Source organism: Hordeum vulgare, chromosome 5H (genome assembly GCF_904849725.1).
Source record: "Hordeum vulgare subsp. vulgare chromosome 5H, MorexV3_pseudomolecules_assembly, whole genome shotgun sequence".
In the NCBI taxonomy this organism is placed as follows: domain Eukaryota; kingdom Viridiplantae; phylum Streptophyta; class Magnoliopsida; order Poales; family Poaceae; genus Hordeum; species Hordeum vulgare.
Genome location: NC_058522.1, coordinates 553,448,589 through 553,472,551, shown reverse-complemented (window position 1 = coordinate 553,472,551; position 23,963 = coordinate 553,448,589). Strand labels below are relative to the sequence as shown.

The 23,963-nt window shown below is 41.5% G+C and overlaps 2 pseudogenes across 2 annotated transcripts; both read left to right on the top strand.

Annotated features, from left to right (window-relative positions):
* The first annotated feature begins 1,512 nt into the window (after positions 1 to 1,512).
* Positions 1,513 to 5,940, top strand: LOC123452847 (annotated as a pseudogene). Its single transcript, XR_006632664.1, has 2 exons — positions 1,513 to 2,420; positions 5,423 to 5,940. The product of XR_006632664.1 is annotated as a chlorophyll a-b binding protein of LHCII type 1-like (transcript).
* Positions 5,941 to 10,146: 4,206 nt separating this feature from the next.
* On the top strand, positions 10,147 to 14,208 carry LOC123452845 (annotated as a pseudogene). Its single transcript, XR_006632663.1, has 2 exons — positions 10,147 to 11,035; positions 13,678 to 14,208. The product of XR_006632663.1 is annotated as a chlorophyll a-b binding protein of LHCII type 1-like (transcript).
* The last annotated feature ends 9,755 nt before the right edge of the window (positions 14,209 to 23,963 follow it).

The window sequence follows — 23,963 nt, the reverse complement described above, 5'->3', positions numbered from 1 at the left end:
CTGCATATCTATTCAGACTGGCTCCATTAGTATTTTTCCTTTTGTCTATGATCTTCAGAACAATATCTCTGTAATATATGTACGTTTTTTGTTCAGAACTAATGATATCTTTATGAATTTGCACGCGTGTTAGCTAATCCCTTGGTTGAATTGTCTTTCCAATCAAAAACTGTACTAGGGGCCGGCAGGGCTGGATTCTAATTTAGGTGTAACCAAGTATCTAATTTAGAGTTATATGGATCGGATTTTGTCGATAAAGGTGGTTTTCCTGATCCTATAGACCTTGTTCTGTCAAGCGAATCAACTCATTTTATTAAGTTTACGTGGTTGTATTTTAGATTTGTCATTTCCTAAAGTTTTATGAAAATGCACACTTCTATCTTTCTGTCGAGCGTTAATAGGGTGCAAATTGTGATCTTATTTAAACAGGGAGCAAACTGTCTAGCGAGATCAGTAATGAATACTTCAATGACTTGATGATATGTTACACCTAACTAGTGGGAGTTATTCAAGTGAGTTGATGATAAGGATATTATTCAAACGTTTACCACAATAAGGTCTCGGAAAGGGCATTTGCCTCGTAATTTTCTTTAGTGCACTGTCATTATGTTCCATCTGACCATCTCTATTCTTGTAAGCTTTCAAAATATTCACATCACAGAACTAAAATTATTTTTAATCTTGTAGTGCCTTCTAGGTCTTTGGCAAAATGGTGAGCCTGCCTCTATGCAAGGTTTGTTTTATGTCTTTTCTTTTTGCAAAAATAAACAAATGGATGCTTTTGATCGTGGTTGAACAAGTTGCACAATCAATTCACCGGTATAGATAGCTTTACTTTTGTTGGCATCGTAGCAAGATGGCCTCTATGCAAGCCTGATTATGTATCTTTTGTTGTTAAGTCTCAACTTTATTTGGTCTAAGGAACATAGATATTCTATATATTAGTTCATTTTAAAATTTTATTTTATAAGGATTATTGTGTTTATGATTTAATTTTAAAATTACAATTTATCAATTTGTGAATTTGTTATTCAGAAGTTTGATGCTATATTATATGTTCCATATCCGAATACCAGTTTTTTTTATTTTTGTATTATACACTTAGGCTCAACTTGCCCAGGCTCTATAAAAATTCTGCCTCCGCCACTGGACGTACATGCATGAGCATGTCTCCAATTTTATTTCAGATAATAAGATCAGAGGGCTAACGGTATGCCCAACGATGCCAGTAAAATGTACAGTCAGTTAAATAGAAATTTGCTCAACAATTGCTGTGGTTTTCCTTGACAGCAAGAATGGATATCCTATATTGTCCTTTTGGGGGGTAATGCATGCATGGCATGCTCACGTGCATAACATCGTGTAATCCAATCACTGTTCTCTAAGGAGATTCCCAGCTAGCCATATCCACAAGTATATCTGATCTTGTGGCTCACACTCTACACCAATGACATCCAAGATATAGATTTCTGGCTATACACCTCTCTCCTCTCAGCCTACAGCGGTCGATTCCCTCTCTGCGTCCACTTCCTTAAGAAGGCTCTTGCTCCAATCTTCTCAAGCCATCTCCACACACATTCCTCACTCTTGAACACACAGAACCTCAATTGATCAGAATGGCCGCAACGACCATGTCACTCTCTTCCCCAGCCTTTGCTGGCAAGGCAGTGAAGAACTTGCCATCATCGTCTCTTTTTGGCGAGGCACGTGTCACCATGCGCAAGACGGCGGCAAAGGCCAAGCAGGTTGCCTCCGACAGCCCATGGTACGGCTCTGACCGTGTGCTCTACCTCGGTCCGCTTTCTGGCGAGCCCCCGAGCTACCTCACCGGGGAGTTCCCTGGTGACTACGGCTGGGACACTGCCGGGTTATCAGCTGACCCTGAGACCTTCGCCAAGAACCGTGAGCTGGAGGTGATTCATTGTCGGTGGGCTATGCTTGGCGCACTCGGTTGTGTCTTCCCCGAGCTGCTTGCCCGCAACGGTGTTAAGTTTGGTGAGACTGTTTGGTTCAAGGCTGGATCCCAGATCTTCAGCGAGGGCGGCCTCGACTACCTTGGCAACCCAAGCCTCGTGCACGCGCAAAGCATCCTTGCCATCTGGGCGTGTCAGGTCGTGCTCATGGGCGCCGTCGAGGGTTACCGCATTGCCGGAGGACCACTTGGTGAGATTGTTGACCCGCTCTACCCAGGCGGCAGCTTCGACCCGCTTGGTCTTGCCGACGACCCCGAGGCATTTGCTGAGCTCAAGGTTAAGGAGATCAAGAACGGTCGCCTCGCCATGTTCTCCATGTTTGGTTTCTTTGTGCAAGCCATTGTCACTGGCAAGGGTCCACTTGAGAACCTCGCCGACCACCTCTCCGACCCTGTCAACAACAATGCTTGGGCATTCGCCACCAACTTTGTTCCTGGGAAATAAGCTGTCCTAGAGACTATGCTCGCGGTGAAGTGTGCCGTCGTGCAGTCTAATTTGTACTATCATATTGTAAATTACAAGGATTTTGTGCAAAAGCATTACAAGATTTGCCCGCCTTCCATCTCACGCTCCACATCGATATAGACATTTGGTGTGATCATTTCGCATTTTGTTAAACATGTCTTCCGTAGATGGTTGAACATATGGCGCAAAAAGTTTATGTAAATTATTTACCTGAAGAATCAACATGCATAACCAAAAGTTGGAATACTCCTAATAAACAGCTTATATAATCTAGAATTCTCTATTTGCTTATACTTAAATATATAACTAGAAAGCACTAACAAAATATTTCTTACACATTTTTTCTTCGCTTTAGAGTTTTCCACAGAGAAACATATTCAAATTTAGACAGTGGCGGAGACACCGCCCGGCGACCCTGGGCACTTGCCCGGGCTCGCTGGCTCGTATACAACAGCCATCCACGGATTAATAAAGGGCTAAACCCTGTTCTCGGCATCTTGTTTTACCCGGACAAAAAATAATTTGGGCCTTCGTTTCTCAGGTTCACAGGCTCACAGCCCAACCGAACTCTAGTCTGCAGTCCAGGCCGAAACAACTTCCGTAACACGAGTTCAGCGGTGAAGGCATACGTACAATCGACGGATGGACCGCTCAATATCCCTATCTCTTTGTTTCTCACAGGCGGCGAGCGCAGGGACTCGCGGCTAGAACCCTAGATAGCCATACGCATTGCCGGCGGGGAGCGGAGGCGAAGTGCCCAAGCAATCTACTCGTCCCTCAAGGCTTCAGCCCCTCCTTTCTCTCAATCGGATGCTGCAGCTCCTTCAGTAAGAATCCTCCATCGAAATCAAGGTTAGGGAATAGGGACCCCTCATCTCTTAATAATCTGTCCGGGCCAAGTATTCATGCAATATTTCCTTGAGATCATCTGCCAAATTATCACGGACTTGCTTCGTACTTAGGTGCCATCTGCATATCTATTCAGACTGGCTCCATTAGTATTTTTCCTTTTGTCTATGATCTTCAGAACAATATCTCTGTAATATATGTACGTTTTTTGTTCAGAACTAATGATATCTTTATGAATTTGCACGCGTGTTAGCTAATCCCTTGGTTGAATTGTCTTTCCAATCAAAAACTGTACTAGGGGCCGGCAGGGCTGGATTCTAATTTAGGTGTAACCAAGTATCTAATTTAGAGTTATATGGATCGGATTTTGTCGATAAAGGTGGTTTTCCTGATCCTATAGACCTTGTTCTGTCAAGCGAATCAACTCATTTTATTAAGTTTACGTGGTTGTATTTTAGATTTGTCATTTCCTAAAGTTTTATGAAAATGCACACTTCTATCTTTCTGTCGAGCGTTAATAGGGTGCAAATTGTGATCTTATTTAAACAGGGAGCAAACTGTCTAGCGAGATCAGTAATGAATACTTCAATGACTTGATGATATGTTACACCTAACTAGTGGGAGTTATTCAAGTGAGTTGATGATAAGGATATTATTCAAACGTTTACCACAATAAGGTCTCGGAAAGGGCATTTGCCTCGTAATTTTCTTTAGTGCACTGTCATTATGTTCCATCTGACCATCTCTATTCTTGTAAGCTTTCAAAATATTCACATCACAGAACTAAAATTATTTTTAATCTTGTAGTGCCTTCTAGGTCTTTGGCAAAATGGTGAGCCTGCCTCTATGCAAGGTTTGTTTTATGTCTTTTCTTTTTGCAAAAATAAACAAATGGATGCTTTTGATCGTGGTTGAACAAGTTGCACAATCAATTCACCGGTATAGATAGCTTTACTTTTGTTGGCATCGTAGCAAGATGGCCTCTATGCAAGCCTGATTATGTATCTTTTGTTGTTAAGTCTCAACTTTATTTGGTCTAAGGAACATAGATATTCTATATATTAGTTCATTTTAAAATTTTATTTTATAAGGATTATTGTGTTTATGATTTAATTTTAAAATTACAATTTATCAATTTGTGAATTTGTTATTCAGAAGTTTGATGCTATATTATATGTTCCATATCCGAATACCAGTTTTTTTTATTTTTGTATTATACACTTAGGCTCAACTTGCCCAGGCTCTATAAAAATTCTGCCTCCGCCACTGGACGTACATGCATGAGCATGTCTCCAATTTTATTTCAGATAATAAGATCAGAGGGCTAACGGTATGCCCAACGATGCCAGTAAAATGTACAGTCAGTTAAATAGAAATTTGCTCAACAATTGCTGTGGTTTTCCTTGACAGCAAGAATGGATATCCTATATTGTCCTTTTGGGGGGTAATGCATGCATGGCATGCTCACGTGCATAACATCGTGTAATCCAATCACTGTTCTCTAAGGAGATTCCCAGCTAGCCATATCCACAAGTATATCTGATCTTGTGGCTCACACTCTACACCAATGACATCCAAGATATAGATTTCTGGCTATACACCTCTCTCCTCTCAGCCTACAGCGGTCGATTCCCTCTCTGCGTCCACTTCCTTAAGAAGGCTCTTGCTCCAATCTTCTCAAGCCATCTCCACACACATTCCTCACTCTTGAACACACAGAACCTCAATTGATCAGAATGGCCGCAACGACCATGTCACTCTCTTCCCCAGCCTTTGCTGGCAAGGCAGTGAAGAACTTGCCATCATCGTCTCTTTTTGGCGAGGCACGTGTCACCATGCGCAAGACGGCGGCAAAGGCCAAGCAGGTTGCCTCCGACAGCCCATGGTACGGCTCTGACCGTGTGCTCTACCTCGGTCCGCTTTCTGGCGAGCCCCCGAGCTACCTCACCGGGGAGTTCCCTGGTGACTACGGCTGGGACACTGCCGGGTTATCAGCTGACCCTGAGACCTTCGCCAAGAACCGTGAGCTGGAGGTGATTCATTGTCGGTGGGCTATGCTTGGCGCACTCGGTTGTGTCTTCCCCGAGCTGCTTGCCCGCAACGGTGTTAAGTTTGGTGAGGCTGTTTGGTTCAAGGCTGGATCCCAGATCTTCAGCGAGGGCGGCCTCGACTACCTTGGCAACCCAAGCCTCGTGCACGCGCAAAGCATCCTTGCCATCTGGGCGTGTCAGGTCGTGCTCATGGGCGCCGTCGAGGGTTACCGCATTGCCGGAGGACCACTTGGTGAGATTGTTGACCCGCTCTACCCAGGCGGCAGCTTCGACCCGCTTGGTCTTGCCGACGACCCCGAGGCATTTGCTGAGCTCAAGGTTAAGGAGATCAAGAACGGTCGCCTCGCCATGTTCTCCATGTTTGGTTTCTTTGTGCAAGCCATTGTCACTGGCAAGGGTCCACTTGAGAACCTCGCCGACCACCTCTCCGACCCTGTCAACAACAATGCTTGGGCATTCGCCACCAACTTTGTTCCTGGGAAATAAGCTGTCCTAGAGACTATGCTCGCGGTGAAGTGTGCCGTCGTGCAGTCTAATTTGTACTATCATATTGTAAATTACAAGGATTTTGTGCAAAAGCATTACAAGATTTGCCCGCCTTCCATCTCACGCTCCACATCGATATAGACATTTGGTGTGATCATTTCGCATTTTGTTAAACATGTCTTCCGTAGATGGTTGAACATATGGCGCAAAAAGTTTATGTAAATTATTTACCTGAAGAATCAACATGCATAACCAAAAGTTGGAATACTCCTAATAAACAGCTTATATAATCTAGAATTCTCTATTTGCTTATACTTAAATATATAACTAGAAAGCACTAACAAAATATTTCTTACACATTTTTTCTTCGCTTTAGAGTTTTCCACAGAGAAACATATTCAAATTTAGACAGTGGCGGAGACACCGCCCGGCGACCCTGGGCACTTGCCCGGGCTCGCTGGCTCGTATACAACAGCCATCCACGGATTAATAAAGGGCTAAACCCTGTTCTCGGCATCTTGTTTTACCCGGACAAAAAATAATTTGGGCCTTCGTTTCTCAGGTTCACAGGCTCACAGCCCAACCGAACTCTAGTCTGCAGTCCAGGCCGAAACAACTTCCGTAACACGAGTTCAGCGGTGAAGGCATACGTACAATCGACGGATGGACCGCTCAATATCCCTATCTCTTTGTTTCTCACAGGCGGCGAGCGCAGGGACTCGCGGCTAGAACCCTAGATAGCCATACGCATTGCCGGCGGGGAGCGGAGGCGAAGTGCCCAAGCAATCTACTCGTCCCTCAAGGCTTCAGCCCCTCCTTTCTCTCAATCGGATGCTGCAGCTCCTTCAGTAAGAATCCTCCATCGAAATCAAGGTTAGGGAATAGGGACCCCTCATCTCTTAATAATCTGTCCGGGCCAAGTATTCATGCAATATTTCCTTGAGATCATCTGCCAAATTATCACGGACTTGCTTCGTACTTAGGTGCCATCTGCATATCTATTCAGACTGGCTCCATTAGTATTTTTCCTTTTGTCTATGATCTTCAGAACAATATCTCTGTAATATATGTACGTTTTTTGTTCAGAACTAATGATATCTTTATGAATTTGCACGCGTGTTAGCTAATCCCTTGGTTGAATTGTCTTTCCAATCAAAAACTGTACTAGGGGCCGGCAGGGCTGGATTCTAATTTAGGTGTAACCAAGTATCTAATTTAGAGTTATATGGATCGGATTTTGTCGATAAAGGTGGTTTTCCTGATCCTATAGACCTTGTTCTGTCAAGCGAATCAACTCATTTTATTAAGTTTACGTGGTTGTATTTTAGATTTGTCATTTCCTAAAGTTTTATGAAAATGCACACTTCTATCTTTCTGTCGAGCGTTAATAGGGTGCAAATTGTGATCTTATTTAAACAGGGAGCAAACTGTCTAGCGAGATCAGTAATGAATACTTCAATGACTTGATGATATGTTACACCTAACTAGTGGGAGTTATTCAAGTGAGTTGATGATAAGGATATTATTCAAACGTTTACCACAATAAGGTCTCGGAAAGGGCATTTGCCTCGTAATTTTCTTTAGTGCACTGTCATTATGTTCCATCTGACCATCTCTATTCTTGTAAGCTTTCAAAATATTCACATCACAGAACTAAAATTATTTTTAATCTTGTAGTGCCTTCTAGGTCTTTGGCAAAATGGTGAGCCTGCCTCTATGCAAGGTTTGTTTTATGTCTTTTCTTTTTGCAAAAATAAACAAATGGATGCTTTTGATCGTGGTTGAACAAGTTGCACAATCAATTCACCGGTATAGATAGCTTTACTTTTGTTGGCATCGTAGCAAGATGGCCTCTATGCAAGCCTGATTATGTATCTTTTGTTGTTAAGTCTCAACTTTATTTGGTCTAAGGAACATAGATATTCTATATATTAGTTCATTTTAAAATTTTATTTTATAAGGATTATTGTGTTTATGATTTAATTTTAAAATTACAATTTATCAATTTGTGAATTTGTTATTCAGAAGTTTGATGCTATATTATATGTTCCATATCCGAATACCAGTTTTTTTATTTTTGTATTATACACTTAGGCTCAACTTGCCCAGGCTCTATAAAAATTCTGCCTCCGCCACTGAATTTAGAAGAACAAGAACATATATATTTATACATTCTAAATCATGCAAGTGTCAGAAATCAATCCGTGGAAGCATGTGTTTTTTTACTTTTCAGTCTTTCTTACAAATTTATTTTAAATACCTTTTCATGTAAATATGACTCGGAGACAAAAACTGGTATATGTTTTGTGACAAAATATGTTTAAATTTAGCATGGTGCAAGCGTATTTCTTTGTTATGAAAAGTGTTGTAGCTTCATAACAAGTACCGATATTATTAAAATTTGACAACATAGCCATGTAGTTAGTTTTGCAACTAATAAATTTACTAGTTAATAATATCACACGATGGCGATGGCTATTGTACTATTGGATTGGATTGGATTATATCGTGTATCTCGGCAATTGGATGGGAAAAGACACGAGCAGGAACATAACCAAATTCTCATGGAGTAGTGTCTGCCTTTAAAGTAAATTATCAATGTGCCATCCCTGGTGCAAAATGCAGAGCCATGGAATAATCTAACGACCTTTAAGATTGTTCCTAGGTTGTAGCCAGTTCACATAGGTAGAGTGATGTTAGTGGACTTATTTCATCGCAGATGCATGTTATTATAATAAAATGTTGGAAGCTATTAAATCACCCAATTCATACCGTGATTGTAAGTCTACCACTCCATAATTGAAATATGAAGATAAAAAACAACTCTCGAATTTATATTACTACCAAACATTTTTGTTTTTTACTCCTTTTAATTGAAAAAATGCCGATCCTCGAAGAAGTGAATATAGCAAGGTTGTTATCCATGAAAAGAAACAATGTTAGGAGGAGCTTCTATGCAAAGGATATCCTAGGTGGACAGTTGATCAGAAGATGACTTAGATTCGCTCTAGCCCTCTGAGATGTCAAATATAAATCATCGCACAACCACGACAATGTATTAGGCATGCATTTGAAAGAGTCACATATTTGCCCCGGTGTATATAAAAACAAAAAGAACTATTCCTCCGACCCATATTACTCTTCGCTGAAACGGATATATCTAGACGTGAGTGTGGTGTCATACAAAGTTTCATATGGAATTAATTTTTAACAGTAAGTGTGGTGTCATGCATATAAAGTTTCATATACTATGTTATAGATTCATATTGTATCGGAATATGTGATGTTACAGTAAGTATCTAAGTTGCTCTATTTACCTCTCTACTAATCAACTCATCGTCACATAGGTCTTTTTTAAGGGATCATTGTCACATAGGTAAAGTTACTGAGCTGAACTCTATGTTACCCTTGAAGTTACTTTCACTATGGCTAGAATTGATACGCACTATATACAAGTATGTATGCACATGCAATGCACGTTTTAACATTACAGGGTCATTTTTGATACGGAAAAACATAGTTGCTAATAAATTTGAAGCAAAAAAAATCTTCATTTTTGGATGAAGAAATAAATTATATTAAAAAAAATCGGAATTAATATGTGCAGTCCCCACAATTTGTTTAAAAAGAATCCCGCAAAAGAATGTTCAAAAGGAAAATAATTTTAAAAATGAAATTTAATTTTACTTTATGTTTCTCCCTTAAAACCAATGTTTGGGGACTCAGCTCGTTGCTAGCCTGAAGTTACAACATGTCTAGCCCAAGAGGAATCAATATGAGCCACATCTCTTGAGAAGGATTAGGTGTTCATTCTAGAACATGGTGGATGCAGCAACCATGCACTGTTCACCACGAATACCACTACTTTCAGCCGTTGGATTTAGGATACAAATGGTTAGGATTGATGACCAGCTCCTATTCAAAACTCATACACTATATTGTAGTATAGATAATTTATTTTTAAACAAATTCCGTATAGAATCGAGGCACATGCATGAGCATCTCTGTTTTTATGCACATATGTCAATTAGGAATATAATCCACTACGTGTTTGTTCAATGGTTCTGGTGGCAGATTCGTTCGCTACAACAAATGGATTTCATATCTTTTCCTTTTGGGGAGGAAGGCATGGCATGCTCACGTGTATCACCGTGTAAACCAATCACCGTTGTCCAATGAGATTCCCAGCTTAGCCATAGCCACAAGTATATCTGATCTCTCTGTGGCTCTCGCGGTCTCTCTGCACCAATGGCATCCAAGATACAGATTTCCTCCACCACACCTCTGTCCTGACAGCATACACTGCCTTAAGAAGCCCCCGGCTCCGATCCTCTCAAGCCATCTCCACACCTACTCCTCATTCTTGGAGAACAAAATACAGCATACACAGGACCTCCATCGACAACAATGGCGGCAACCACCATGTCCCTCTCTTCCCCAGCCTTTGCCGGCAAGGCAGTGAAGGACTTGCCATCGTCGTCTCTTTTCGGGGAGGCTCGCGTCACCATGCGCAAGACGGCGGCAAAGGCCAAGAAGGTTGCCTCCAGCAGCCCGTGGTACGGCTCTGACCGGGTCCTCTACCTCGGCCCACTTTCTGGTGAGCCCCCGAGCTACCTGACCGGTGAGTTCCCCGGTGACTACGGGTGGGACACCGCTGGACTGTCGGCTGACCCTGAGACCTTCGCCAAGAACCGGGAGCTTGAGGTGATCCATTGCCGTTGGGCCATGCTTGGCGCGCTCGGTTGTGTCTTCCCCGAGCTGCTCGCCCGCAACGGTGTTAAGTTCGGTGAGGCTGTTTGGTTCAAGGCTGGATCTCAGATCTTCAGCGAGGGTGGCCTTGACTACCTCGGCAACCCAAGCCTTGTGCACGCCCAGAGTATCCTTGCCATTTGGGCTTGTCAGGTTGTGCTCATGGGTGCCGTTGAGGGTTACCGCATTGCTGGTGGACCACTTGGTGAGATCGTTGACCCATTATACCCGGGTGGCAGCTTCGACCCGCTCGGCCTTGCTGACGACCCGGAGGCATTCGCCGAGCTCAAGGTTAAGGAGGTCAAGAACGGTCGCCTCGCCATGTTCTCCATGTTTGGATTCTTTGTTCAAGCCATCGTCACCGGCAAAGGTCCACTCGAGAACCTTGCTGACCACCTCGCCGACCCTGTCAACAACAATGCTTGGGCATTCGCCACCAACTTCGTTCCCGGCAAGTAAGGTGTCTTGAAGACCCATGGTGAAGTGTGCCGTTGTGTGGTCTGAGTTGTACTACCACGATGTAAATTATGAATATTCTATGCAAAATCATGGTTATATTTGCCCACCTTCCATCTAATGCCCCACATCGATATAGACATTTGACGTATCATCTAAATAAATACGTCGGACTCGCATTTACTCCCTTCGTTCCTAAATATAAGTCTTTTCAAAGATTTCAATAAAGAACTGCGGACGCATATATATAGACATAATTTAAAATATAATTTTACTCATTTTGCTTTGTATGTAGTCCTTTATTGAAATCTTTAAAAAGACTTATACTCCCTCCGTCCGGAGTTACTTGTCACCAAAATGAAAAGAAATGAATGTATTCAGATACATTCATTTCTATGATAATTAATTTCAGACGGAAGGAGTATTTGGAAACCGAGGGAGTAGTTAGCAACATTACCTTGTTGTGCTCTATGTGACGGCAACTTATACATCGTATACATGGAGAAGATGGCGGTACACGGTATAGGTGTCGCTCAGGCCTCTGGTCAAAACACCGGGTCTATGGTGCCGAATGATCTCCTGTTCAAAATTTGAACCAGCATGCCCAAGGTCTATGATTTGTTTCTTCGCAACAAAAATGCTAACTGGTCACTGGCCTAAAACCAAGATAGAAGTTTTATGCATGCTTCAGAGGGAGGGCATCGGTCTGTTTGAGATCTCTGCAATTTAATTTTATGGTTTGGAAAGATCAAAGGACATAATAATGATCTAGCAATGTGGGAAAATAGCAAAGGATCTAGACACCAAACCTTCAGTAACAGAGAACTAATTCATCGGCTTTTTAAGAAAATTTAAAGGATTTTAAAGAGCACCTTCTACTAACTGGATATAAAAACAGTTAAGGGAGCAATAATGACTGATCTTTGAGGATGAACAAAGTATCAATGGTCCACAAGACAACAAATGACAGTTATCTGAGCTGAGCCGGAGGCTTTGAATTTCTCTTTCGAAAAAAGAAACCCAACTATTGAATCCGTCATGGCGTACCTAACGATTGTGCTGGGCGTGCTATGGAATACCAAGAATTTTGGGAAAATTTTTACCATGTAAGAACTCACTGTTTTTCAAGGCCCATCCAAGCCAATGTAAAATAGACCTCAATTTGTTTAAAGTATGCACACACATCCTTCATTTTATTTCTAGGTCCGCCACTGAATGCTATGTAATAAATTTATTGTCTCCATTACTGAAGAGGAAAATTCATCACCAGACACCTGGACAATCAGTCAACCACCATGGTGCAGGTCTAGGTCGACGCTTGCATGCTTTGTTCCTGAATCTGGGAGTGAGGCAAAATAGAAGTACAGAGAGACCTCAACTCTTTTAGGAAAAAGAGAGTGATCTAATGTGTCGCCAGCGCAAATGCACGGCCAATATTTATAGTATAGATAATTATATTTAAGGTTCAAAATAATCTAACTTCAAAATTATAGTATTAAGAAGCATGCAAATGCTCGGCCAAATAGTATAGATAATTATATTTGAGGTTGAAATAATCTAATTTTAAAATTATATTAAGAACTTCGTGTTTTATGAAATGAGTTTTCGTTGTATCAAAAACCATATATCCATGGTTAACATATTATGCACATTATGACTGTGGTAATGTATATATATATATATATATATATATATATATATATATATATATTATTAAAGAAAAAGTTTGAAAGATATGCCCTCTGGTATATTTGTACTTGACAGTCACCATTTTATCATCTGGTGCTCTCGATGATCTTTCGCTTCCTCCATTTTTTATTTCAGATACCAGAAGCATAATGGTATACCCAACGATATCAATAAAATGCACAGTCAGATAAATAGAAATTTGCTCAACAATTGCGCCGGCAATCCTTGGCTAAAAGGATGGATGCCTCTATCTTCCTTTTGGTGGAAAAACATGGCATGCTCACGTGCATATCAGCGTGTAATCCAATCCCTGTTCTCTAAGGAGATTCGCAGCTAGCCATATCCACAAGTATATCTGATCTCCTTGTGCCTCTCACTCTGCACCAATGACATCCAAGATACAGATTTCTTGCTTTCCACCTCTCTCCTGTCAGCCTACAACGGCCGATTCCCTCTGTCCGTCCATTGCCTTAAGAAGGCCCCTGCTCCGATCATCTCAAACCATCTCCACACTCATTCCTAATTCTTGGAGCACACAGACAGGACCTCCATCGATCAGAATGGCCTCAACCACCATGTCGCTCTCTTCCCAAGCCTTTGCCGGCAAGGCAGTGAAGAACTTGCCATCATCGTCTGTTTTTGGTGAGGCTCGCGTCACCATGCGCAAAACGGCGGCAAAGGCCAAGCAGGTTGCCTCCGGCAGCCCGTGGTACGGCTCTGACCGTGTGCTCTACCTCGGCCCGCTTTCTGGTGAGCCCCCGAGCTACCTGACCGGTGAGTTCCCTGGCGACTACGGTTGGGACACTGCTGGGTTGTCTGCTGACCCCGAGACCTTCGCCAAGAACCGCGAGCTGGAGGTGATCCACTGCCGTTGGGCCATGCTTGGAGCGCTCGGCTGCGTCTTCCCCGAGTTGCTGGCCCGAAACGGCGTGAAGTTCGGTGAGGCTGTTTGGTTCAAGGCCGGATCCCAGATCTTCAGCGAGGGCGGCCTCGACTACCTTGGCAACCCAAGCCTTGTGCATGCGCAGAGTATCCTTGCCATCTGGGCGTGTCAGGTCGTGCTCATGGGCGCCGTCGAGGGTTACCGCATTGCCGGTGGACCACTCGGTGAGATCGTCGACCCACTCTACCCGGGCGGTAGCTTTGACCCGCTCGGCCTTGCCGACGACCCTGAGGCATTCGCCGAGCTCAAGGTTAAGGAGGTCAAGAACGGCCGCCTCGCCATGTTCTCCATGTTTGGTTTCTTTGTGCAAGCCATTGTCACCGGCAAGGGTCCACTCGAGAACCTCGCTGACCATCTCGCCGACCCCGTCAACAACAATGCATGGGCATTCGCCACCAACTTCGTTCCCGGCAAGTAAGGTGTGTATGTGTGTGTGCACGGCGCTTGCGGTGAAGTGTGGCGTTGTGTTGTCCAAGTTGTAATACGACGATGTAAATTACGAGGATTCGATTGTCTGAAGAGAAAAATTTGAGGATTCTGTGCAAAAGGTTATAATTTTCGCACCTTTGATCTCACCCATTTGACGTGATCATTTGAACAAATACGTTGGGTTCGCATTTGGTTAACACCATTACCTTGTTGTCCTCTGGGCAACGGCAACTTATGCATCATATATCATTCACAAAAAAAAGGAACAAAAACTTATGCATCATATACATGGGCAAATTTGCAGGGCTGCATTGAGAAGACAGTGGTACATGGTTGAGGCGTTGTTGGCCTTCAGTCAAAAATATTTGCCTAAATGCAGGATAGAAGTCTGGTTGAGATCTCTCCGCAATTTTATTTTATGATTTGAGACATATGCCTTTTGTATATTTGTTCTTGAAAGTCAGGATTTTATTAGTCCATCTATGCAAATTAATAAAATAAATCAGAACAAACTAATCTCCAACTAACCTACATCGTTCTTATCAACAGGTGCTATCGATGGTCTTTCCCTTCCTCGGCCTATTCTAAAGACTAGCAAAAGGGCCCATGCGTTGCAACGGGAGAAAGAAATACCACACGGCATACGCTCTTAATTTATAAAAAATGTCTATAATTTAAGAATTTATAGTTACGATACAAATAAAGATGGTCTTATCCTACAAAAATGCAGTTCAAAATTTCACAGGTCTTCTATTTTAACACGGCTTGCATGTAGATTTAATACGTACAAAGAATGAGTCAAGTGACCTTCAGTTTCATCTCTAATCCTGATTTTGTTGACGTGTTCATTCCCAACCCGGATGAGTACCGGTATGAAAGAAAGACGAATAATGACTTATTTATTAAGATTGCACCCTAGATAGTATTTTTATTAAACGTTTAACAGATAAAATAATATCATATTTAAATTCTACATATTTTTCTAATCAAATTCCATGTATAATATGTTAAATTTAAAGTTACGGTTTAAAAGATATGAGTATTTAAAAAAATATTTAATGTATACTACGAGTTTAATGTCATAAACAGTAAGGGATTTTTTGTAAAATCATCTCGGTGGGTTTTCCGACGGAAGCTATAGCCTCTTTATTATTAGGTAAAGATTTGGCCTCGGCCCCCTTTATCGTCACCATTCATTATCCTGTCTGTGTGGGCATTTTCTAAAGATTGGCCTTATTCATCAAAAGTTATCTTCCGCTCCGGAGCTCAAATGAGCTCGGGGTGAACAAAAAGTCGACGAAATTCTAAATAAATTCAAAAAAATTGTGAATTTTGTTGCGGGCATACTTTAACAAATATTTTGTATGCTTAACAAATTTCCTCATGACATGATATCCGTGGAAGTCATGAAAAAAAACAATACTAGCACTCCAAAATGCTTTCAAAAATATCAATTTTGGAGCATCAGTCTTTCCCACAACTCCCAAGAACCTCCTTTCATATTAATTTTTTTGCATGCACGCACAATATTTTTCAAAATTTACAAAAAAGTTTATTTTTATAAATTTTTTATATTATTTTGATTTACTATTTGTCAACGATCATTTGAGCTCGGGAGCACAGATACTCAATGTCCCTTATTAATTATATATTTGATTAATAAGGCCTTTGGGAGCAGTCACTTTTACATGTCCGCTTATCGAATGGTCGAAAATGTCATCCAAATAGTAGAAGCATCCATCACCACGAGTCAACCGCAGATATGAAGGTTGTCGCAACCATCTGCCCAAATGTATGTGGCACAACATCACACACTATTGTTGTGAATTGCGCGTTTGCATTGTGCATTCCACATCACAAACAGTAAGCTAACCGGATTTTTCATAAGTTTTTTGGCTAGTTGCTACATATTCACAAGCAGAAATACATATCCACCTTACCAAGAAGGTTACCTTTTTTTGTAATAGTACATATGGCAATACCCCTTACCAAAAAGGCAAAAAAAGGGTGCCTTTTTAGTAATATACTCCCTCCGTAGGGTTAGACCAGCAAAATTAGGGGTCTTGTGCTAAACTCTAAAATGAAGCCTAGCTTACTATAAAAGCAGAGTAACAATAATGTTTATGCTATAATACGTTATGAAAATATCAAGAATCATAAATATTTAATGTTTGATTCCATAATTCTTTCTTAAACAACATATTTTTTCGTGTTCTTTGGATTTAAACTTCGAACTTGTGATTGATTATCAGAGGACACTTGTGAATCTAAAGTGACTGACCATTGGAAGGTACATGGGACTTTTTAATAGTGAACATACCCATAGGTTCTTTCAGATATTGACTAAAATGCCCAAATCCATGTTTTTCCTTGAGCTTTTGATAATAAAATTCATATTTTCTAGATCAAGACATGACTTTGTTCTTGGGACACTAGACGTCTAGTATACACAAAAAAACTAACGGAATTAAGAACAACCTATTGGCAAAGCTCAAAAGTCAAATTGATCGATGGATGGTGAAACTCACAGACTCATGGGCAAAGCTTCAAGGGATCATCAATTCTTGAGTTTTTGAGCGCTCGTTGATGGACGTAAGTTTTAGTCACGAATTATTCCTGGTCTTGCCCTCCCGAGTGAAGGATCGATCTGTGATTGCCGCGGACAAAGACATGTCGATGCCAATGTCGACCTCGCCATGGAACCTAGGTCTTGGAGGACTCGTAGTTTTTTCTGCGATCAATCACGAGTCCCGAGCGCTTGCGGGCCGCATGTGCAGGACCGGGTGGTGGTTCGCTGCATGGACCGCACTTAGCTATGTTGGTGTTTCTCAAGAAAAAACAAACTGCACTTGTGTTTGGAAAATCGCCCCCCGGAGGGGGGGGGGGGGGGCTAGGGCTCTGTGTTGGCCGCACAGAAAATCCTATTCAACGCCCGTTGCGACAAACCGTCGGCACTTCGCACAGGCGAGCGACCAGCAGCAACGCAATGGACCGGTCCTTTTAGGCGCTTCGAGGTACACGTTTTTTTTTAAAAGAGTTCATGTTTCGACAATTGTTTGCAAAATTTCCATTTTCCATGAGTTCAAAAAATGTTCACGTCTCAATTGTTAACAATTTTAAAAATTGATATTTTAAAAAAAATGTATGGTATATTTTTTTTTAAATGTTCATATTTTTTTCAAAATCGTTTGGAATTTCAAAAATTCTTCCTGCTTTCAAAACTAGTTCACAATTGTTGAGAATATTCAAGTTTCCCTTTTTGCAGCAGAAAAAATGTTCGTGTTTCCAAATTTTGTTTGTGTTTTTGAAAAATTGTTCTGAAGGTTAATTAGAAATTATTTGGAACATCAAACAATGTTTACGTTTTCAAAAATTGTTAAAATGTTCCTGTTCCACTTTTTTAGGAGATTTAAAAAATGTTCCTTCTTAAAACATTGTTCACAAATTTCAAAAAATGCTCGTGCTTTATAATTTCTTAGGGAGTTTCAAAAAATGTTATTCCTTTTCGAAAAAATGTTCGCCTTTTCATAAAATGAACATAAGTTCAAAAACTGTTCTTTATTTTCTAAAAACTATTTTCAAATTCAAAAAAGTGTACATAAGTTCAAAAAATGTTCCCGTTTCAAAAATATTATGTAAGTTCAAAAATGTTCCTGCTTCAAGAATTGTTAACAAATTTCAGAAAATATTCTTGTTTTTAAAAGATTGATCGCATTAAAAAAAGTATTTGTGTTTTTCAAGTATTCTTAGGAAATTCAAAAAATCATTCCCATTTTAAATTTTCGTTCGTAAATACAAAAGCTGTTCCTGTTTCAAAATATTTTCAATTATTTTCGTTTTTTTGCAAAAATGTGTGAGATCCGAAAATTTTGTTTTCACAAAACTTTGAAGTTTTTTAAATTCGTTCATAAGTATCAAAAATAAAATCACGTTCAAAATTTCAAATAAAGTTCATATAAACTGGCCTTCTATTTTGTACTGTAAATCTTTTGGACTTTGTTTAATTTCGAAAGTACAAAGTACACAGAAAATAGAAATAATAATGAAGAGCCCACACAGCCCGCCAGTGGGATAACAGCGTCTGTTTGGCGCAGAGAGAGTCACATAGGAGCTCCCGGCCGCGCACCCCTTGTCCCTGGCATGTCCCTCCGTCCCAAAACAGTGTCAAAGACACTCTTATATTTTAATTATTTTTAATTCACTTTTTATCTAGTAGATAATCCAAAAAAGGTGCATCAACCAAAAACTGCTAAGATAGATCATGAATTACGGTCTTTTTCAGGAATCCACTTTAATGAGGTTTTCCTCTATTACAATAAGGACTGGGCGCGCTTTGTTGCTCTGCTAGATTAAAAAAATCTAATCACTATGTTTCAAACAGTGTGTATTACTTTTTTAAATGCCAAACCTTTTAAATTTAATTAAATTTGTAGATAAATATATCAAAGTCCATAATATTAAACTGTTATGATTAGATTTATCATTAAATGATTTTTTTATTTTTATTTAATATTGTTGATGTCGATATTTTTGCTCTTAACTCGGTCAAAGTTGAAGAATTTGACTTTCCAAGAATATAATACCCCTGACATTTTGGAACTAATGGAATATTTTGTTTGATGTGTGGGGAGATGACATAGTGTGTTTTATTTTTATTTATAATTCGGTAATTTGATGGGCCTTTCGTGGTATGATTCTATATTATATACCAACGAACCTTGTTTATTTCTACGTCGACGATTGCATGAGCGTGATTGATATGTTTTTATAGGCCGATTGATGTTGATTGATTTGAAAAATTGTTGGTTCGGTCAAAATCGTAAACCAAACCCATTAGAAAGCATAGTGTATTTGTCTAAAGAGTTCAACTAGTGAGTTTTGAAAAATTATTGACCCGGTCAAAATCAGATGACCCAATTTTAATTGGAGTCTTGAAGAACTCAACTGAATGTGGACTCTTCGAAACTAAGAAATATAGTGTTATAAAGGTATAAATAAAATAATTAAATAAAAGAGCTTTGAGAAATTATTGACCAAGTCAAAATTAGTTGTTACAATGTCAATTGAAGACCTCAATTGAATATGGACTTTCCAATTTTAGAAAGATTAGTGTTATAGTATATATGAAGCATAACTCTCTTGGCACTCTACTTAGTATAGGTGATATGCATGATTATGAGCTACCTATGTACCTGTTGTGGCCTCTGGGCCCCCTTTGTGAGCATATCTTTGGGCCCCCTTTGTGTGCGGTATTTTGATTTTCGACTACTTAAGTGTTAACTAGGACAAATGCCCGTGCGATACAACGAGACAAGAATATCACAGTTTTACAGTTAAGTTAGTGGATCGGACATTCAATCTCTAGATCAATGCTTAACATGATTTTTCTTTAAAAAATGATTGATTTGTATTGAATAACTGCGGTCGACAATTTTGCCCCAGAAATATCTGCGTGGCGTGGCTTTCTTCTCTCGGTGAAAATCATCCTCGATCTCGTCTCATCCAGAAAAAGAAACGGTCGGCATCATCAGATCGCGCTGCCCACCCTGAGACAGCACCTCCTCTTCACGTCGTCGCCCACAGCGACGAAATGGATGCGTATGGATGCTACTCCGGCCAACACGTACCACAGTTTTCTTCTATTATTTCACACTGTAAAACTCGCCGGGTTTATCCTCTTTCCCAACACGCACCCACACGCACACACCAGTGTGAGCCCGCCATGGCTCACCGCGCCCCTGCTCCTACTCCCAGCCATCCTCCTCCTCCTGCTACTATCGGCCACGCCCGCGCTCTCCGTCGCCGTGGCCGGCACCATCGTCTTCACCACGCTCGGCCGCAGCCACTACGCCTTCGACGTCTTCGCACTCCCGCTCGCCCTCGCCTCCTCCCTCTCCCTTCCCACCTCCCCTGCCCCAGAGCTCTGCCTCACCGACGGCGCCTCCGTCAACTACAACGGCAACTTCGCGCCCTCCTCCGACGCGCTCCTCTTCGTCTCCGAGCGCAACGGCTCCCTCAACATCTACCTCTCCCCCGCCCCTCCTGCCTCCTCCACCCGCCGCGTTGCGCTCCAGCTCGAGGAGGGTGTCGCAGACCTTCTTGGCGATGGGTTTGGGTGGATGGGACTGGAGCGCGGCGAGGAGGTGGGCCTTGAGCGCGACCTGGCCGTCGGGGGAGAGGCCTTGAGCGCGAGCAGGGGCGGCGCGGCGGCGGAGTAGTCGGAGGTCGGGGAGAGGAGCTTGTGGAGGAGGACGGCGGCCATGGCGCGGAGCTCGACGGGGATGGCCGGCGCGGCGAGCGAGGAGGCGAGGCGCAGCGCGAGGGGCTCCGGGTGGGAGCCGCGGATGCCATGGATCTGCCCCCGAATCCTAACCGCGGGTTGATTTCGAAAAAGCACAATGGTTTTTTTTTGTAAAATTACAAAAAACGATTCGCTTTTTTCTCACTTAAATCTGGATTGCGGGTTGATTAAAGGAAACTACAAGGGCTTTTCTGTAAAAATGTCCGACGGACGACAGAAGCCATCGGTGCTTTATTATTATTAGGGACAGATGCGGTATGAGATGTGCTCGGATCTTTGTGAGCATATCTTTGGGCCCCCTTTGCCTTAGTTGTTCTCTCTATTTTTACACATATATAAATTGAAGACCTAAATTGATCCAATGCTATGCCCTAGGACCTAGCCTAGACAAGATAGCCTCTCAAGGCGTATAGAGCAATGGCCTATAACTGCACAAGGTGTAGTAAGGCCTTCCGTAATGGTAGTATCTTGGCACAATATCATAGGCAAAACGCTGACGTGGCACTATATTTATTGAGGAAAGAGGAGGTTGTTGTATCTTATTTAGGATACGGCTCTTGCACGGTATCATAGGCAAAATAACTTGTTAGACCAATCACATATTAGTATGAGGCCAAAATCATTAAATACATGCTTACTAAGATACGACACTTAACATACAATACATTAGGATGGTTGTATCTAATGATCGTATACTACCTAGGATACCGTGCTAAGAGACAATGCATTACGGAAGGCCTAAGTAGGCATAACTCGTACCGGGTCTTGTAATGCTCACTTTAAAAAGAAAACTTTGTGTACATGTACAAACAAGTTGAGTAATCTAATATTCATTTCTGAGCTCAAGCTCATCTTCACCTGGTAAAAAAATCACAAAAAATACAAAACAAATTCAACAAAATCTAATTATTTTTTGCATGGTACATAATTTGGTGTGTGAGGTACGCTTTCAATTTCAGATCATTTTAACATATGAATAGCTTTCACAATACATGAACAATAGACTTATTTACAGACCCTGAATTTGTTTTTCTGTCGAGAGCTACTGAGGTGTTGAAATGATCTGAAATTTGGACGAACTGCACCAAATTATTGACCATGCAAAAAACCTGGAATTGTTTGAATTTTTTTGTATTTTTTTAGAAAAAATCTTCATCACGGGTGCAGATGAGCCTGAGCACCAAATCACTGCTCTGGTTGAGTAATGCTATACCCGCTTCACAGCCAATTGGTCCATCCTACTATTTAACTAGCGACCTTTTTGCACATACTTATGTTAGCCTTGATTGCATCTCAAATTTTTGCGGGGATTGCATCTCAAAAACATGAAAGCGAAGGTGACTACTACAAGTCATACTAAGCAAACAAATTATACACAGTCATATAAAACTGAAAAATATCTGGTTATAAATAGTAGTCGAAATAAAACATTAACACTTAAGTAGTCGAAAATGAAGGTACCGCACACGAAAGTAAATTTCCCATACCTGGGAGTTATATGAGTGAAAAAATCATGCTTTTAACTCTTATGATCGGTACTTCAACATGGAAACCTTCACTAGAACCACATAAGCACTACAAGAGCACAACCCTTAAACTCTGAGACACAACAACTTGACTTACTAGTGTGGTAGCTCGGGATCTATCACAGATACTATCTTTTCTTCGGAGCAAGTGTTGTCCGCACTGGAGAACATAGACAATCTTGTACATGAGGTGTGGTCATACAATACGATCACCTCTACATTGCCATTTTTAAAAAACCTTTACTCTTTGTTTCCCACGGAGGTACTAGTTTCCCCTCTGTCGAGCCAACCTCTGCGCTAGTGAGTCACTCGATGCACTCACTTGCCACATCCCTTGCCTCTCCGATGTGACACCTTGTCGAGGACATGATGGAGCCGAGCAAAGGTTGGAGGACACGAGCACCTAGAGGGGTAGGAGAGCGACAGGGGGGTGTTTGTTTCTAAAATGGCTCCTAGTTTTTTTTTATTTGAGAATAAAATGGGGTGGAAACGAGGGGGGTGGCGCTGGAAGAGGTCATCGGGGAGACAAGGAGGGGACGGTGGAAATCGAAAACACTAGACATACGTAACCTCCTATGTAAACCTACGTGCATTTCCTTCCTACCCCCCCCCCCCTCTCAGATTTTTGAGGGTGGGCCTAGGCCTCTTTCTACTCCAATCCACTTAATCCAGATCAGCTAATTTGTAACTTTACGTGAAGAATTTACGTAGGTGTAGCAAAGCTTGGTGGAAATGGGGGTGTGTTTCTTCCTTCAAATGCTTGCTATAATTGATAAACTAGTAAAGGCTAATATGCTCATTTCCACTTGGAGTTCAGTGGGTTAGGCCCGATTCTTCAAACGCTGGAAATGTTGTACTACTTTAGAGCATCTCCGACGGTAGCACAAAAATACCGTGTTTAATAAAAAATTTAGCGCATCACTGTAGCACTTTTAAAGTGCGGGGATCGGAGTATCTCGAACAGACGCGTCCTAGTGCCGCGCCCAATCCAGCCCAATCCAGTGGCCCCATCTACAACTATCCAGAATTTGCTGCGTGCGCAAGCCGGCGCATCAAATATAGTGCGCGGGATAGCTTTTTCAGCGCGTGTCCAAATTTTTTTAGCGCGCGCACAATTTTATAGCTTCTGTTGGAGCTGTCAGGCGCCCAAAAAACGAATCTTTTAACGCGCGAACTATGTTTTGGACGGTTGTTGGAGATGCTCTTAGCAAAGATGCAACATCCATTGTGTTAGTTTTGTCAAAGACATTATACCAGGTGTTGTATGATCCAAAGCCAGTGTACAAAGTGGCATTGTGTCAAATTCCCCTATCTCTAACCTCTCACTTTAACTCCATGCATCTATCTACTTGTATAATTCTATATAGGCGCACTTCTGCTGCTGCTCCTGACCTCAAAAGCATAGCATTGTACTGGATCCCGTTCTCTTCCGCACCAAGTCTTGTATGGGATAATATTTGTGTTTTAACCTTTTTGTACTAACAAAATCCATAGTTGACCTTACTTTTTTTTACCTGTTTTGGTCACGTCAACATCTTCAATGTTTGGATTGCACGGAAGACGTCATCGTCATTGGTGTCTGGTCTGTGTCCCGCACAACTGGCTCGTGGTAAATGACCAAATGTTAAGGACCTTGATGTCTGAATAATGTAGCACATATTACCAAAAAAACTGTTTGTGCGGCCTGTTGGGGCCGGACGTCAAGGTCTGTGACATTTGATCACTTACCAGGACCAGATGCCAGGTGCCTGACGTCCCTTTGTCACGTCAACTAGGCAACATGTCAGCCGGTCGTGCGGGCCACGGACTAGACGTCAGAGACCGTGACATTTTTCATGCAATTCAGACGTCAGAGATGTTGGCCTGACCAAAACAGATTAGTTTTAATATATTTTTTGAAAAAAAAGTTGATTTTTAGATTTTGTTAGCACAAGAGGTTATAACATAATTTTTGTCCTCTTGTATGCCGATGTGCATGCTTCATATATTATTCATTTTCTAGAATTATGACACCTCGTGTTGAAAAGAACACTACTTTACGTACTG